Genomic DNA, 16,004 nt, shown 5'->3' with positions numbered 1-16,004 from the left:
TGAATAAGATTCATAAAAGACAAGTGTAAGATCTCCTCCTTTTTTATAAAGCTCTATTCTACATCACAGAGATATATCAGCAGTCTATCAGAGCAGAGAGAAATCTCACGCTTTTCTCAGCTGCGTCCAAAACTGCTCACAGTTAAGCGCTGATGTTGAGCTCCACTTTTCCTTCTCCACTTCTCCTAAGGAGGGGGTTAGAAACTATACTGAGATCTGCTTTATTTCTCCTCAGACAAAGATAAGAAAAGACATTTTTCCTTTGGGTCTCTAAAGTTACACAGTGCAGTTAGTGTTCTGAGCCTGAAGTAGCAACAATATAGATGCTATTCTTCCTATGATAAGTCAGTGGCGCATCAGCATGACTTAGAAGCTGTTATTCTTTTGTTGACTGTACTTCTGGGAATGTGTGGTATAGTGAAATGTACTTTCCTTCCATGTGGTGGCGCTGTTGTGACTAATGTTCCACACATTGTTCATGTACAAGCTCTGAGGAAGATAGAGACCTGCAGTACTAAAGTAAAGGCTTGTTGTTAAGAGTTCCTGCCTGAGTCTGCTTTATTTTCAGCTGAATATACAACATATTGGCGACGAGGATGACTTCTTTTGGGATATCACAGCCCCCAGCTTTGCTGGAAACGCCTGGTGAGCCACTAATGCCATATACCTCTTGGATTCGGATGTTTGAAAACTACATCCTCGCACTCAGTACTAACGACATGGCAGACAAAAGAAAACGTGCTTTATTGCTTCATTGTTTGGGCACTGAAGGCCAGCGTATTTTTTATACACTCCCTGATGTCGGAACGAGTTACCAGTCTGCCTGCACTGCATTACAAGCCTTTTTTGTGCCAAAGGTGAACGTAGTTGCCGAACGGAATAAGTTCCGTCAGAGAGCTCAGCGTCTGGGTGAGTCCACTGTTCAATATGTGGCTTCGTTACGGGACCTGATTGTGAACTGTGACTTTGGCGCACTTGCTGATGATATGATTAGAGATCAGATTGTTGAGAAAACGTGTACTCCACGTATCCGTGAACGGCTGCTTTTGGAAACAGATCTCACACTGCAGAAGGCTATTGCCATTGCTTCACAAATTGAATCTGCAATATCTGCAGCTAAGGCTGTGGCTCACACTACTGAAGCTACAGTTAAAGTTGTTCAGCCAGCGAGAGGTGCCACACACAAACGTAAACAGAGGTATAAAGCAAATGCAACTTCAATGCAAAACACAGCAACTGACTCTAAGCAGACTTACCAACAAAAGTCTTGCTATCGTTGTGGATCTAGTTCACATTTAGCCAACAACCCCAAATGTTCTGCACGAAATGCTAAATGTAAACAGTGTGGCAAAAACGGGCATTTTGCACGAGTCTGTCGTGGGTCAGCACCTACATGCAATGTACAGGAGGTTGCAGTGCCTGATCTCACAGTTCTGAGCATATCTTCCACATCTGCTGCTGTACAAGGAGATCGCCTCACCTGTACTGTGTCTCTTCATGTGAAAGGTGGTCAGCCATTTACTACAGATCTGCTTGTAGACACCGGCTCAGCAGTTTCCATTCTTCCAGAATGCATGTACCGTCAGATGTTCTCACAGGTGCCTCTCACAAAGCCCAATTTGCGTCTAGTGACCTTCATGAAGAAACCTATTCCTGTTCTGGGGTGCCTCACACTTACTGTCACCCATTACAACCACAGCACACAAGCAGATTTCTACATTGTACCAGATGGAACATCACTGCTTGGAATGGACCTGTTCAAAGCTCTGCGTCTTCAAATTCGTGATGGACACATTGCGCCACCTGCTTTGCAAACTGCTGTCCACAGCACTGAGGCCTTCGGAGTTGCTACTGGCTTCATACATAAAGTTAAAGTGCGCTCGGATGTACCTCCAGTCCAACAGAAGCTTCGCAGATTACCTTTTTCTGTGCGTGATGCTGTGTCAGAGGAGTTGAAAAGACTTGAATTAGATGGCATTATAGAGAGGGTTGATTCGTCTCCTTGGGTCTCTCCAATGGTGGTCGTGCAGAAAAAAATCAGGTGGAATTAGACTCTGTGTTGATCTCCGTGAGCCAAACAGGGCAGTAGTGATAGACAGCCACCCTCTGCCACACATTGAAGAGGTCTTTACTGAGCTTCGTGGTGCAACTATGTTCTCCACAATTGATTTACAAAATGCTTATCATCAAGTTCAGTTACATCCTAGCAGCAGAGACCTTACAGCCTTCATTACACATGAGGGACTTTTTCGCTTCTCCAGAGTTCCGTACGGATTGGCTTCCGCACCAAGCGCATTTCAACGGATGATGTCCCAGATTCTAGCTGGTCAGAGCGGAGTGCAATGTTATTTGGATGACATCATCATTTTTGGTGACACGCCCGAGGCTCATGATAAGCGCCTGAACGCTGTTCTCCATTGTCTCCAGGAGAGGGGATTGAAGCTAAATACAGCAAAATGCCACTTCAGAAAGACAGAGTTGTCTTTTCTTGGTCATCTCATCTCTGCCTCTGGCCTACGACCAGATCCTGACCATATTCGTGCGGTGACCGAAGCTCCGCCCCCCCATGATGCACAATCACTGCGATCTTTCCTAGGTCTGACTGCATGGTACTCGAAGTTCATTCCTAGTTACGCTACACTCGTTGAGCCTCTACGTGCTCTTCTCCGGAAATCAGCTGGATTCAACTGGACAGAGGAGGCCCAAGAAAACTTCAGCAGAGTTAAAAACCTCATCGCTACCAGCTCTGCTCTTGCCCTATTTGACCCTTCTTTGCCAACTTTTGTCACCACTGATGCATCAGACTACGGCATTGGTGCGGTGCTGACACAGATCCAGGGTGGTACAGAACAGACAGTTGCATTTGCCTCTCGGACATTGACAGAGTGTGAGCGCAAGTACTCAACAATTGAAAAGGAAGCTTTAGCATGTGTCTGGGCAACCGAAAAGTGGCGCACTTACTTGTGGGGTCGTCATTTTACTTTGAGAACTGACCATAGCCCTCTGACAACGCTACTGTCTACCAAAGGTCTTGGACGTGCAGGAATGAGAATAGCTAGATGGTCGGCTCGTCTCTTATGTTTCAACTACAGCATTGAATACAAGCCAGGCCGAGAGAATGTTACAGCTGATTGCTTGTCACGCTTGCCTCTTGCAACCACAGATGAACACCAAGAACCTGAATTGGAGATGGTGGCCATTGTGTCAACTGACTTTGCTGCAGTTACCGCAGAAGAGCTCTCAGGGTCCTGTGCTGCATGTCCCGTGCTACAGAAAGTTAGAGACTACATTAAAAACGGATGGCCACGCAGTTCAAATGGCCTGGACTCTGCTGTCATTCCCTACTTTCGCATCCGAACTGAATTGGCTGTGCTAGATCATTACATTGTCCGTGGCACACATCGTGTGATCATTCCTCTAGCCCTGCAGTCAAAATTCATCCAGCTAGCCCATGCCACACACCAAGGGATCGTTCGGACAAAACAAAGACTGAGAGACTTGTACTGGTGGCCAGGAATGGATTCTCAAGTTGAGTCTGCCATTAAGTCATGCTCCACTTGCCTCCAGCATGATAAAACTGCCATCACCCATGCCGCACCACTACATCCTGTACCTACACCAACAGCTGCCTGGGAAAAGCTAGCTGTCGACATTGTTGGACCATTCCACACTGCACCGACTGACTGCCGTTTTGCTATAACGCTCATTGACTACTACAGTCGTTGGCCTGAGATAGCCTTCTGCTCTGCTGTTACTTCAACGACTGTAAAGAACTTTCTTGCCACTGTGTTCAGTCGGGAGGGAAATCCACTTGAATTGGTCACTGACAATGGCCCTCAGTTCATCTCAGCTGAGTTTACATCCTTCCTTGCAGACAGAGATATAAAGCACTCCCGGTGCTCTGTCTATTACCCGCAATCAAATGGGGAAGTCGAGCGGTTTAACAGAATCCTCAAGGACTGTTTACAGACCGCTAACATTGAAGGAAAGCCATGGAAGGCTTTTGTCACTGAGTTTTTGCATACATACAGAGCTACACCCCATGCTGTGACTGGTGTGTCTCCTGCTCAGCTACTACATGGGCGACCACTTCAAACAAAGCTGCACATCAGAGGTCTCCCACTCACGGTCCCTCTTGCACAGCAAACAAATATGAAGAAGAGTATCCAAATCAAACAACAGAAAATGAAACAATACACTGACCAGCGACGTGGTGCGAGATCTCCTACTTTCCAAATTGGGTCGTTTGTCCGCATCCGAAAGCCTGGAATCATTGCTAAAGGACATACCGTGTTTACCCGGCCTTTCCAAGTTGTGGCCCAGAAAGGTCCTGCCTCCTATCTCTTGTCAGATGGAAAAGTTTGGAATGCCATACATCTCGCCCCAACACCCCACACCAGTCCTCCTTCTTCAACACCATTGGATGATGCTTGCATGCAGCCAGGCACATCTTGCGAACCATTTGAAACTGTGCACCCTGTTTCCCTTTCTAGTCGAGTTCCAAGACTGCGAAAGGCTCCAGTGTGGTCTAAAGACTATGTCACTTAAAAAAAAAAAAAAAAAAAAAAAAAAAAAACTGAAATGCATAACTATGCTAAGAACTCTTTGGACTGTACGTTCATGTCATTAGGCATAGTGAGATAGATTTACTTCCACACGAATTTTGCGACAGAGTACAGAGTAATGTTGTTTCAGTTTAAAGGAAATTTCAGTTTATACTTTGGCAAGAACCTGTATTGTTAGCACTGCTGTTTGTGGTTACATAAGTTGTCTGTTTACTGAGATATTGTTATTCTTTAGTTTAAGATTTCTTTTATTACAAAAAGAGGATATGTGGTATAGTGAAATGTACTTTCCTTCCATGTGGTGGCGCTGTTGTGACTAATGTTCCACACATTGTTCATGTACAAGCTCTGAGGAAGATAGAGACCTGCAGTACTAAAGTAAAGGCTTGTTGTTAAGAGTTCCTGCCTGAGTCTGCTTTATTTTCAGCTGAATATACAACAGAATGTAACCAGCTCAGCACATAATCTCAGCATACATCGTTTTCCCACTAAATTCAGAACAAGGTGATTTGACCTTGCTGCACCCAAAAGGCTTAAGGTATTTGCCAACTTCTGGCTGTAACTTAACGTTCCACCTTAAATGGTGCAGAATTTATATACTTCTATATATATATAACATCTGTCACCTCAAACTGTGGTGGGATGATGTCTATGTAGATGCCACACCTAAGCAGACATTCCACAACCCGTGCAACATGAATAGCCTTCACTGAGCCCCAAGAAAGGCAGAACACTTCATTCATCCATTTGGCCACAGTAAGTCTACTGCAGTGTGTGATTACTAGTAAATTTAGACAAAGGAATCCCCTCATATCTTCATCTTAATGGATGGATATAATCTGAAACTCTGCAGAGAACACAGAGAAAACAGAGTGCAGACAAAAAGAAGTGAAACACATCATCTTTAACTGGTGTCAAAATTCACACTTTATTATTAGACTTGCTATATATTGATGAAAGTACTGTGATCTATAACATTTCATATAAGCCAGTTAATACATACTTCAACCCCATCATAGGCAAACACTCTATAGCAAATAGTTTGGTCTTTTATTGCATTTATTTCTGATTAATAAACAGCATTTGAGTGATTGTCTTGTCAAAAATAAATGTAACTCTGATTGGTGATTTATTGTCAGTAGGAAATTGGTGGAAAGGAAATTGATACATTTATTGTTAGTTTTTGTTTAAATATCTTTGGCTGAAATGCAGATTATGTTAAATGTACACTTGCAGTGATTTGCCTTTTTTCAACTATACAAACCATGAAATCAATGAAATTATCAAACCATAAAATCTAAGCTAATGTATGAAGTTTAAGCATTTTCTACCTTATATTTATTACTTGTTCAAAATACTGAAAAAAAACATGTTTGCAGTAAAAGTCAAAAGTATGGTTACAAAAAGGTAAAAAAAGTAAAAAGTATTTAACTTTTGGTTTAGTTTCAAATGGCACAAAAAAAATTCCTGAGCAGACAAACTGGTTGGACTCTGGCGATGGTCTATCTCTCCTTCTCAGGCACCTCCACCACCTCTACCACATCATCATAGTCTGGAAGTAACAGAAAAGAAACAGATACAAATCTTTATGTTTTAAACAAGTAATTTAATGCTGGAAGCCTCAGTTTCTAATCATTTAATTTTCTTTTATTCAGTAAGTTCTATCCTTTTAAACACATGAATGACATTATTTCCATCATCATCATCATTACACTGTAATCATCCATGTATATCATGAGTTACAGTGATGCAAATCCATATTTTACTAACAACACTCTGCAATAAGGTGTGCAAAGAAAAATGTTTGTTTTATCTCTCTCCACCTCAATAAAGCCATTGTATGCTCACCTCCATCACCTGCTACACCTCCTAACTCCTGTCTAGGAGTGAGGACATCATCATAGCCTTCAGGAGGGCACACTGCACCGACATATGTAGACAAATGTTTTGATGACAGTGAGCAACAAATATGATTTTAGTATTGAATGGATGGTTTTTCATAATGAATTTTCCATTTTAAAAGCGTCAGACCTGGTGTACTGTGTGGGCTCTCTCCAGTAGGAGTCACATCGTCGTAGATCTCCACTTTGTTTTCTGTCAAAATGTAAAAATTAAAGGCAGCCTCAGTTACAAGAGACTTGATTTTTACTAATTACCAACTTCAATTTAGATATTCATTATACCACAAACTGGGTACTTCACACGAAAGAGTTCTATTCCTGCTCTTTATCTTTAATATTGCACAGAGTTAAATGTGCAAAGCTATACACTGTAGTATCATAAATAAAACCATACAAATATTAATATAAATATTTAAACAGGAACACACTTGCTACTGTATCGGGTGTCTGTCCAGCAGTGATGACATCATCATAGTTGTCTGTTGTGTCCTCTGTGCCCACCTCACCTAAATCAAATAAAAACATTGACATATTTCATAAAGTTTGCGTAGCACAACAGATAACACCAGTACCTACCAGTGAGCTAGTGAGAGTCAATTCCTGGTCTGGGTAGCTATGCTGTGCTACACCAATAAGAGTCCTTGGCAGAGACTCTAAACACTACCTGTAAGTCACTCTGGAGAAGTTAAATGTGTAAAATGTAAATGATCAGTTTATAAAGTCACTTACTTCTCAGTCCACTGGTGGTGCTCTCATTATAATATGCAGGCTTTTCTTCATCCACTGTCTTTGCTAGAAAAGAATGAAGAGAATGAGCTTCTCCATTTTCTCTTTCTAAAATAAATTTTGATTCTAAAAGAGGCTTTTGTGAATAATCTCAGATGCCTGACAACAGTAGCAGCTGTGATTCAAATCATGAATGCACATCTAAGATCCTTTCATAAAAATGTTCTTACAGAAGATAAATCAACACAAGCTACTGAGGAATGTGATCGATGTTTAGGGTAAGCCTCCTGTAAAAATACACAGAAGTAATAAAACACATGTTTTGCTGACTTACTTGAGAGGAGCTGCTCTTCCACATTTTCATATCCTGAATTCTGCTCTTCAGAGAGGATGTTTCCTGTTACATTAGAGCAGAACAGTTGTGGAAAACCTTCAGAATTCCAGACAAGTCACACAAGAAACACAATTCCACTTTGACTGATGACCTAAACTACACATCACAAGATGAACTGAAAATCCACTACAAAAACTACATTTCCCATAATGACATGGTGTCTTGGTTTCAGTTTCTATTATACCAGGCTGTACAGAAACTGTTCTCAATAAAGGTCAATCAATGAAAAGCCAGTTAAAACACACAAACTCATGAAAAACATCTTTAAGGAATTTAACAAAAATACTGAATCAACCGTTCAGCAATTACAGCCATTTTTCTCATAGACATTTACACAGTCTTAAACGTAACTAAGGAACTGACAGATAAGCAGTATCATGACAAGGTATGACCTTTTCCCTCGTTATTCACGGCAGAGGCAAGATGCACTGTTAACACTTAAAAAAGGAAGGTCAGATTGGACTAGAAAAAAAGGTCTGTGACAAAAAAAGGCAAGAATCAAGAACACGATTCTTTGAACAGATGAAACCAATATTAAATTCTAGTCTCCTCTTAATCTATAATGGTGGATGAAACTGAAAAAAGAGACAGAAATCCAAAACTCAGTAAACAGTAAAGAACATGTCCAGATTCTCTCCAGATGTACTACACTCCTGTTATTAACTATTTTATTAAAGGAATTTTTAAGCAGCATTATGAAGAATTGGTCTGGAGAGGCAATGACAGAGATGCTATTCTCCATATGACAGTCAGTGGAGCATCAAAATGATGTAAGATAAGGTAAAATGCTACAGCTGCTTTAAGGAATGTAGTTATTTACAGCCATTTAAACACAATTATTTCTACATGCCAGCTAACATTAGCTCCACTTCCCATATTGTGAGCAACTATGGACAGCCTCCAGTAGAACACTCCACATATTATTTACCCCTTTCAGTATATCTTTTATTGACATGTTTATGGTCAATCTCCTCATAGACTGGCTCAGTCAGAGTCTTCTGCCTCCTCTTAGAGAGCACTGTGAGAGAGACAGAGAGAAACATGGAGTCAGTTCAGTAGAAGAGAAGACTGATGACAGACTGAAGGACTGATGATGTTTAGAGAATGTACAGAAAGTGGATTGTAGATGATCTCTGAATCTCCCTACCTCTCCTGAACACTCTGTTCTGGTTAAACAGCACAACCAGAAGCACTAAGGCCAGGAAGAGCATCGTTCCCAGCACCAGGAGAGACACTGGATAGGCGTAGGGATAATGTGAGGATGGAATTTGTGAAGGAGAGATTGTCTGCTTCTCACTCAGATGTGCTGGAAATATACATAAAGAGTAAAAACTCAGTGGAACATCACAGTGTATTTAGAGATCTGTAGATAGATTACTTAAAGGAATAAAAGGAGTACCAGTGATGACAGTTGTGGTTGTTTCAGATGCAATAGTAGAGGTCACAAATATGTCTGTAAAAAGAGTAAAAGTAAAATGCTCAGGCAAAGGAGATAAGAGAGAGAGAGAGAGAGAGAGAGAGAGAGAGATGAATGCAGAATTGAGTGAAAACTGGTATTTCTTGCTCCTGGGCTCCCCCTACAGTTGGGAAATGTAAGATGTGCTTTGAGCAACACCTAAAAAATAAACCTTACAGCAGCATTTCTGGACAATCAAAAACAATATAGAAAAGTCACTGAAGTGATGGAAGAATGTGGACTGAGATAAAGAGTAAAATCACTGCAGTTTAAACTAAGGTGAGGTGTTAAGAACTAAGAAGAGCTGAAAAGATCATAGGGATCTCTCTCCCCTCTGTCACAGACATTCACACCACACGCTGCACCCGTAAGGCCATCAGCATTGTGAAGGACCCCACTCATCCCTCACATGGACTTTTTTCACTGCTGCCATCTGGCAGAAGATACAGGAGCATGCATGCTGTCACTGCCAGTTCTGCAATAGCTTTGTCCCACAAACTAAAAGTGAATTAATTCAGTGCAAAGAATATAGGTGTCTTTCCCAAAAGTATCCAATCAGAGAACACTGATTAATATAACACAGAGAAGTTAACACCAGCATAACAAATAATCCTCTGACCTGCACAGCTGACCTCAGCTCTGTGGGAGCAGTCAGTGTGTCTCTTCAGGGAATGAGGACAGTCCCACAGGTGAAGCTCATTCCCTCTACACTTCACTCTGTTCAGCCAGACAGTCCCTTCACCAGCACCAAAGACAGCACTCCCACCAGCTCTCTGTGCTGGACCACAGCCAAGCTGCTTGCAGACCACCTCAGTATCTTTGATGTCCCACAGATCATCACAGATGGACCCCCACTCAGCATTATGATACACCTCCAGCCTCCCAGAACAGCTTCCCTCTCCTCCCTTCAGCCTGAGAGGCAGGTGATCTAAACACACACACACACACACACACACACACACAATTGTTTTGATTTGTCAAAACAATTAAGAATGAGTGAGTTATCTGGGTTTATTAACTTCTGATTAATATTTTAATGGTTCAGTAAACAGAATGCCTCCATACTTGAGCGCTGGTTCAGGTGTGGAAATAAGGAGAATTTCAGATGGTTTTCCAGTGTGCGCTGTTTATTCTCTCCTGTGAATATGATAAAAATACTGTATTAATATCAAACTGAGCTCAACATCAGGCTTTCAATATTCAATATTCTTCAATCCTGCAATACTCCTAATGTCTGCTTTCAAAATGAAAATATGTTTGTTCATCTCCAAGAAAGTCCCTACCTGAGCAGGTAATGTGAGCCGCCTCATCAGTATTATCACACTTGTTCTGTCCCCAGGGGGAAGATGGACACTGCCACAGAGAGGAGTCATGTTTCCTACATTTCACTTCATCCAGCCAGTTAGGAGCTGATTCCACTCTTGCTTTAGTAGCCTTCTCACTCCCAGTTCCTCCACAGTTCAGCTCTCGACAGATCAGACTTGCTGCTTCTTCATCTATGCCTGTCACACACACATTCCCCCAGGTTCCATTGTAGAACACCTCCAGATTCCCCTCACAGCCCTCAGTGAGTCTGATCTCTTTAAACTCTGGTGGGAGAAAGGTGTTGAATAGTTAAGTCTTGCAGGTATTTGGAAATGATCTAAACTATCTAGAACTATTTGGAAGATATCTGAAAACTAGTCACTTAGCTATCATAATTGTTTTTAATCTCCTTACCCGAAGCTCAACCTGGCTTGATATACCCTGTATGTCCAAATTTATGTGGACACTCGTACTAATGAATGAATTCAGCTACTCTAAGTGTCACCCATTGCAGATAAATATATGCGAAAAGATTTCCTAAAAAGTCGTAGAAGTCCTTACAGTAGATAAGAAGCCAATATCCAATCTTAAAGTATGTGATCCACTAGGATTAAGAGAAAATGAAATCAGAGTCAGATGTTTTTAATAAATGGACAATCAGGTTTAAGTGGGTGCCCTGTTTTTTATAAAGAAAAGAGAATAATTAAAGTCAGATCTTTACAACACATGGCACGAACAAAGAAGATTGATGAAGACCTCAGATGAGGTGTTGATGCTCATCAGACTGGAAAAGGTAAGTCAAAAAGGGTTTGGACTCCACCAAACCACAGTCAGACTATTATTCAACACCCTTAAGACCTAAGACCATCATTACCATTATTATGGTTAACCAACAAAGGTTATGCCAAGAGCAAGACATGTAATAGTCTGTGAGATCACATGGGAACCCAAAATAACTAAAGGCCTCTCTCAAGTTGGCTAATGTTAATGTTCATTAGTCCACCATCAGGAGAACACTGAACAACAGTGGTGTGTATGGCAGGGTTGCAAAGAGAAAGCCGTTGCTCTCCAAATAAATCTGTCTACAGTTTACCAAAGATTGCATTGACAAGCCAGAAGGCAATTGGCATAAAAGCAGTACCACACACTTTAACAACTGAACATATTATAAATAGCAGCAGTCATCAAATGTTACCTGAGCACACGACTCCAACATCATCCTTGTGTCCACATTCACCCTCTCCACACAGCTGATATCTGCAGTTCCACAGAGACGTCTCGCTCCCCTCACACTCCACCTCATTCAGCCATATGGGTCCAGTTACAGCTCCAAACCGGGCTGGTACCAGAGCACTGAGGGCCACTCCACACTGGAGCTGTCTGCAGACCACCTCTGCATCCTTAATATCCCACAATTCATAACTCACTGTCCCCCATGAGCCTCTGTGGAAAACCTCCAGCCTTCCTGCACAGTCTCCTCCAGAACCAACCAGCCTGATGGAGCTACGAGCTAAAATTCAGAGAAAATTTACTGAGCATGACTTCTTATAATAATAAAATTATTTTCCCCAAAATATTATTCATTTCTATGATGATACACACACGTGAAATATTGGACACGGTTGTTTGGACAGGCGTACTGTGCCCTTAAAACCTGATCAACACACTTACTGTTGACTGTTCCTCTAATCTGTCACTCTATTCTGTATAGTTGTAATATTTTCTGCTATATTAACAACTAAATTATTCTAAATGATTCCAATATTTTTACCAGAGCAGGTGATGTACAGCTGTTCTCTGGAGCTGCAGTTGACTGCTTCTGCACTGCTGCAGTTCCCCAGATGAGCTTCACTCCCAGAACAGTTGAAACCCGTCACACACATGTAGCTGTGTTCAGAACTGGATGGAGAGGAGCTGGAGATGCTGAGCACAGAACCACAGTCGAGCTGTCTGCAGACCACAGAGGCCTCAGACTCACTCCAGGAGTCCAGCAGAACTCTCCTCCAGTCCTGTCTGAAGTACACCTCCACCTCCCCCTCACACTCCTTCCCTCCAGACAACCGCAGTCGCTCCTCATGAAACACCAGAGAGGAACCTGAAGATACAACAAAAATACTTTAAATTCAGGATTGTACTTGCAGTCATTTGTTTTTGCATTTTCTAAAGAACAATTTTCCAATTCCCAATTCTTATGATAAAAAAGATCATTCATGCACCACTTGCCCATGTCCCAGTAGTTGAGAAAGCATTACCAACAAGATTCGTAAAGCTCACCACTGCAGACGACTCCAACATCCTGTTTATGAGAGCATGCAGTTCGACTCCATGATGAAATGGGACATTTTGACAGGTGTGTTTCGTTCCCCTGACAATCAAACACATCAGCCCAGATCCGGCCACTCCCCTCCCCAAACCAGTCTGACCCCAACACAGCCACAGCACTCCCACACTTCAGCTGACCACAGAGGACACTGGCAGCTCTCATATCCCAGCTTACATCACACACTGTGCCCCACTCACTGAGGTACTGGAGCTCCACTCGACCAGAACAGGAGTCTGAACCGTTGATCAGCCGCACCTCAGTGTGACCTGAAACCACAGATTATTAAAAGAGCAGGTAAACAGGAATGCAGGTATTACATTTTAGACCGATTTCCTGGCCAGGAATTAAGCTGTGTGTGGTCCAGGACTACCTGTACTGCCTGTCCAGGAAATTCTCTGTCTTATGTAATGAGATGTATGTAAGTAATATGAAATGTTATACTTTACCAGAACACACCAGTCCCACATCACTGTCATGGGAGCAGTGATGTTTGAGTGAAGATGATATTGGACAGAGAGTAATGTCAGATTCATTTCCTCTACACTGAAGCTCCTCTGACCACACCTGACCCTCCCCTCTGCCAAAAGCAGCTGCTCCCAGCACCTCCACAGGAAGCCCACAGCCCAGCTCTCGACACACAACCTCTGCATCCTGCTGGTCAAAGTCAGCATCACACACTGTGACCCAGGTCTCTCCATGAAACACCTCTACTCTCCCAGAGCACTGATGAGGACCATCCACAAGTCTGGACATTCTGTGACCTGTGTGTATTGTAACCTCATTAAAATATAACAATATATATTTGTGCACCTCAGAAACTTATATCATAAACAAGTTTATTCATCATCACAATTTGATTCAAAAGGATATATTTTATATTTATTACACACATAATTACCTATTTCATTTTTTTTTTTTATTTATTAAATTTATTTGTTTATTTATTACTTTTGGTTAGAATATAATATTTCTTGGAATTTAATAATAAAGCAAAAACATGTCACTTAAAATTTAAGGAATATAAAATATGACTGTTTAGCTTATTTTTATTATGTTATGAACATAATATAATTCTCTTTTCAGAGGTAGGTTTAATTTTGAGTTTGGAAAAATGTCTGCGTTGCCGCGCCCGCCCCGGGGGTGGTCTTGTGCCACGGTCGCAGGCATTCATGAGGACTTTTTGAGTTTCACAGTCACGGTCATGTTTCCAAAGACTCTTATGTTGACAGTTATGTTCAGGTCATGCTTCAAGTTTGTGTTTGCTTCATGTGTGTGTCTTCACTGTTTGATTAATACGTTCCGGACGCAAAGGGCGCCGACATCGTAGCAGGGGCAGACGCAGAGAGCACCGTTGTCGAAGCAGGGGACGACGCTGAGGGCTGAGGGAGACCTGAGAGCTGATCGAGCCTGATGCCGAGTGCTATGAGCTTATTCAGCTCAAGCAACTCACCTCGGCACGCCAAGTCCTGCTGCAAACGGTTGGCCAGCCTGTTGCGGAACACGATGACCAGTGTGGCGTGACTCCACCCACTACGCACAGCTAAGGAGCGGAACTCCAGTGCATAGTGGGCTGCCGACCTGCTGCCCTGCTCCAGCCACAGCAGCAGGTCGCCCGGTGTGAGCCCCCCTCGGGGGGTGCTTCAGGTACTCAGAGAAGGGCTTCACGCTAAGCTCCTCCCAGGTGGCAGTGGCCCAATCCAGAGCTTCGCCAGCGAGACGCAATACAAGAAAGGCAATTTTTGCCTGGTCAGTGCTGGTTCCTTGACTACTTAAATAAACAGAGCACTAAAACAAGAACCCCTCGCAAAGCTCCGGATCGCCAGAATACATATCCGGTCAGTCCATCAGATACGGACTAGTGACGTGGCAGGGAGATACAACTGGCTTCATCGAAGCTTGGAACCGCTTTTTGAGCCCCTGAATGTCGCCCACTAGTTGGGCGACTTGCTGCCGTTGGTCTGCCTGTTGCTGCAACAGGAGACCAACGGTCTCAGGCACACTCTTCAGGGTGTGGTGCTGCTGCCCCAAGACTTGTCCTTGGGTGCAAACAGCCTGATTCAAGGCATCCATCCCTGCTGTTCGGGGGTATTCGGGCCGAGAATTCTGTCATGACTGGCTAGGGATGAACACTTGCAGGGATGGCACGATGCAAGCGTGCTTTATTAAGCAACAAGAACAGGAATAAACACAAGAGAACACAGCAAAGTACAGGGACTAATGAACAACCAAAGCACAAACGTGACAACAGAACGTGGGCAAAATTAAACACCAACCTGAGGCTGGTGGAACCTAGGGAGCTAAGCTTGAACGTAACAACTGAAAACAGGGAGCTAACACCAAAACATAAATTACTGGCAGTGCCAGAGGATAAACGTGGCAAAACATAAACCGCGCTCATCAGGTGCAACAGAACTTAATTGACGTGACTAAGGAGCTGTAAGATCAGTCGCTGAACCCAGTCTGTGACCCACGGGCAAACCTGAACCTTGGCACGCTCATGAGCGGTAATAGCCAAGTAGAACTGGAACCTTGATGGACTCTCACGGACGTCCTCGTAAATCTCTAACTACACGCTTGACAAAGGATACGAAACGCAGACGCCAACAAACCAGGTTGGCTGAGGATGATTAATTCTCGGCAACAAGACTGCTAGCGATCGCTCCCTAAATACCACAGCCTCAGGTGAACCAAATCAATGAAATAAAGCACACAAATGAAACACAAGTGAGGGATAAAAGAAACATGACGTGAGACGTGAACATGACTGTCAAAATAAGAGTCTGTGATAAATGACGTGAACTTGATCTGAAAAGTCTGTGAATCATGACAAGAACAGAACATCAACTAAAGTCCGTGACACGTGACATGAACTGAACTTCAACAAGTCCTTGAAGCCTGTGGACTGTGGCACGGCCGACGTGGACATGACAGATGTTAACTATAAGGAAATTAATGAAACCTCTCAAAACAAAATAACATTCTCAACCACTTCACAACCAAATACAATACAAGTAATACATTGTAAATTACAGTAGATTGAAGTTTACCTGAACAGATAACTCCAGCATCCCAAATATGACTACAGCTATGTTTACCCAATCCCAGTGATCCACAGTTCTTCAGTGAAGACTCTGATCCACTGCACTGCACATTACTCATCCAGATTGGTCCAGATCCTGGTGTAGCTATATTAATACTAAGTACCTCTCCACAGTCCAGTTCTCTACACACAACTGCAGCCGCCATCACATTCCAACCGAGAGCACACACAGTTCCCCACTGTCCTCTGTGAAGAACTTCTACTCTCCCAGCACAGCAACTTCCACCATCCACC

At 42.8% G+C, this 16,004-nt stretch overlaps 1 protein-coding gene and 1 pseudogene across 1 annotated transcript in view; one reads left to right on the top strand and one right to left on the bottom strand.

Moving 5' to 3' along the window:
- Positions 1-16,004, top strand: part of LOC140549724 (uncharacterized) — a 178,880-nt gene that overhangs the window by 72,037 nt on the left and 90,839 nt on the right. The gene's annotated exons all lie outside the window — the stretch shown is intronic.
- LOC140550220 (scavenger receptor cysteine-rich type 1 protein M130-like) lies at positions 6,068-15,999 on the bottom strand (annotated as a pseudogene).

Source organism: Salminus brasiliensis, chromosome 2, assembly GCF_030463535.1.
Source record: "Salminus brasiliensis chromosome 2, fSalBra1.hap2, whole genome shotgun sequence".
Classification (NCBI taxonomy): Eukaryota; Metazoa; Chordata; class Actinopteri; order Characiformes; family Bryconidae; genus Salminus; species Salminus brasiliensis.
This window is presented reverse-complemented; position numbering and strand designations above follow the sequence as displayed.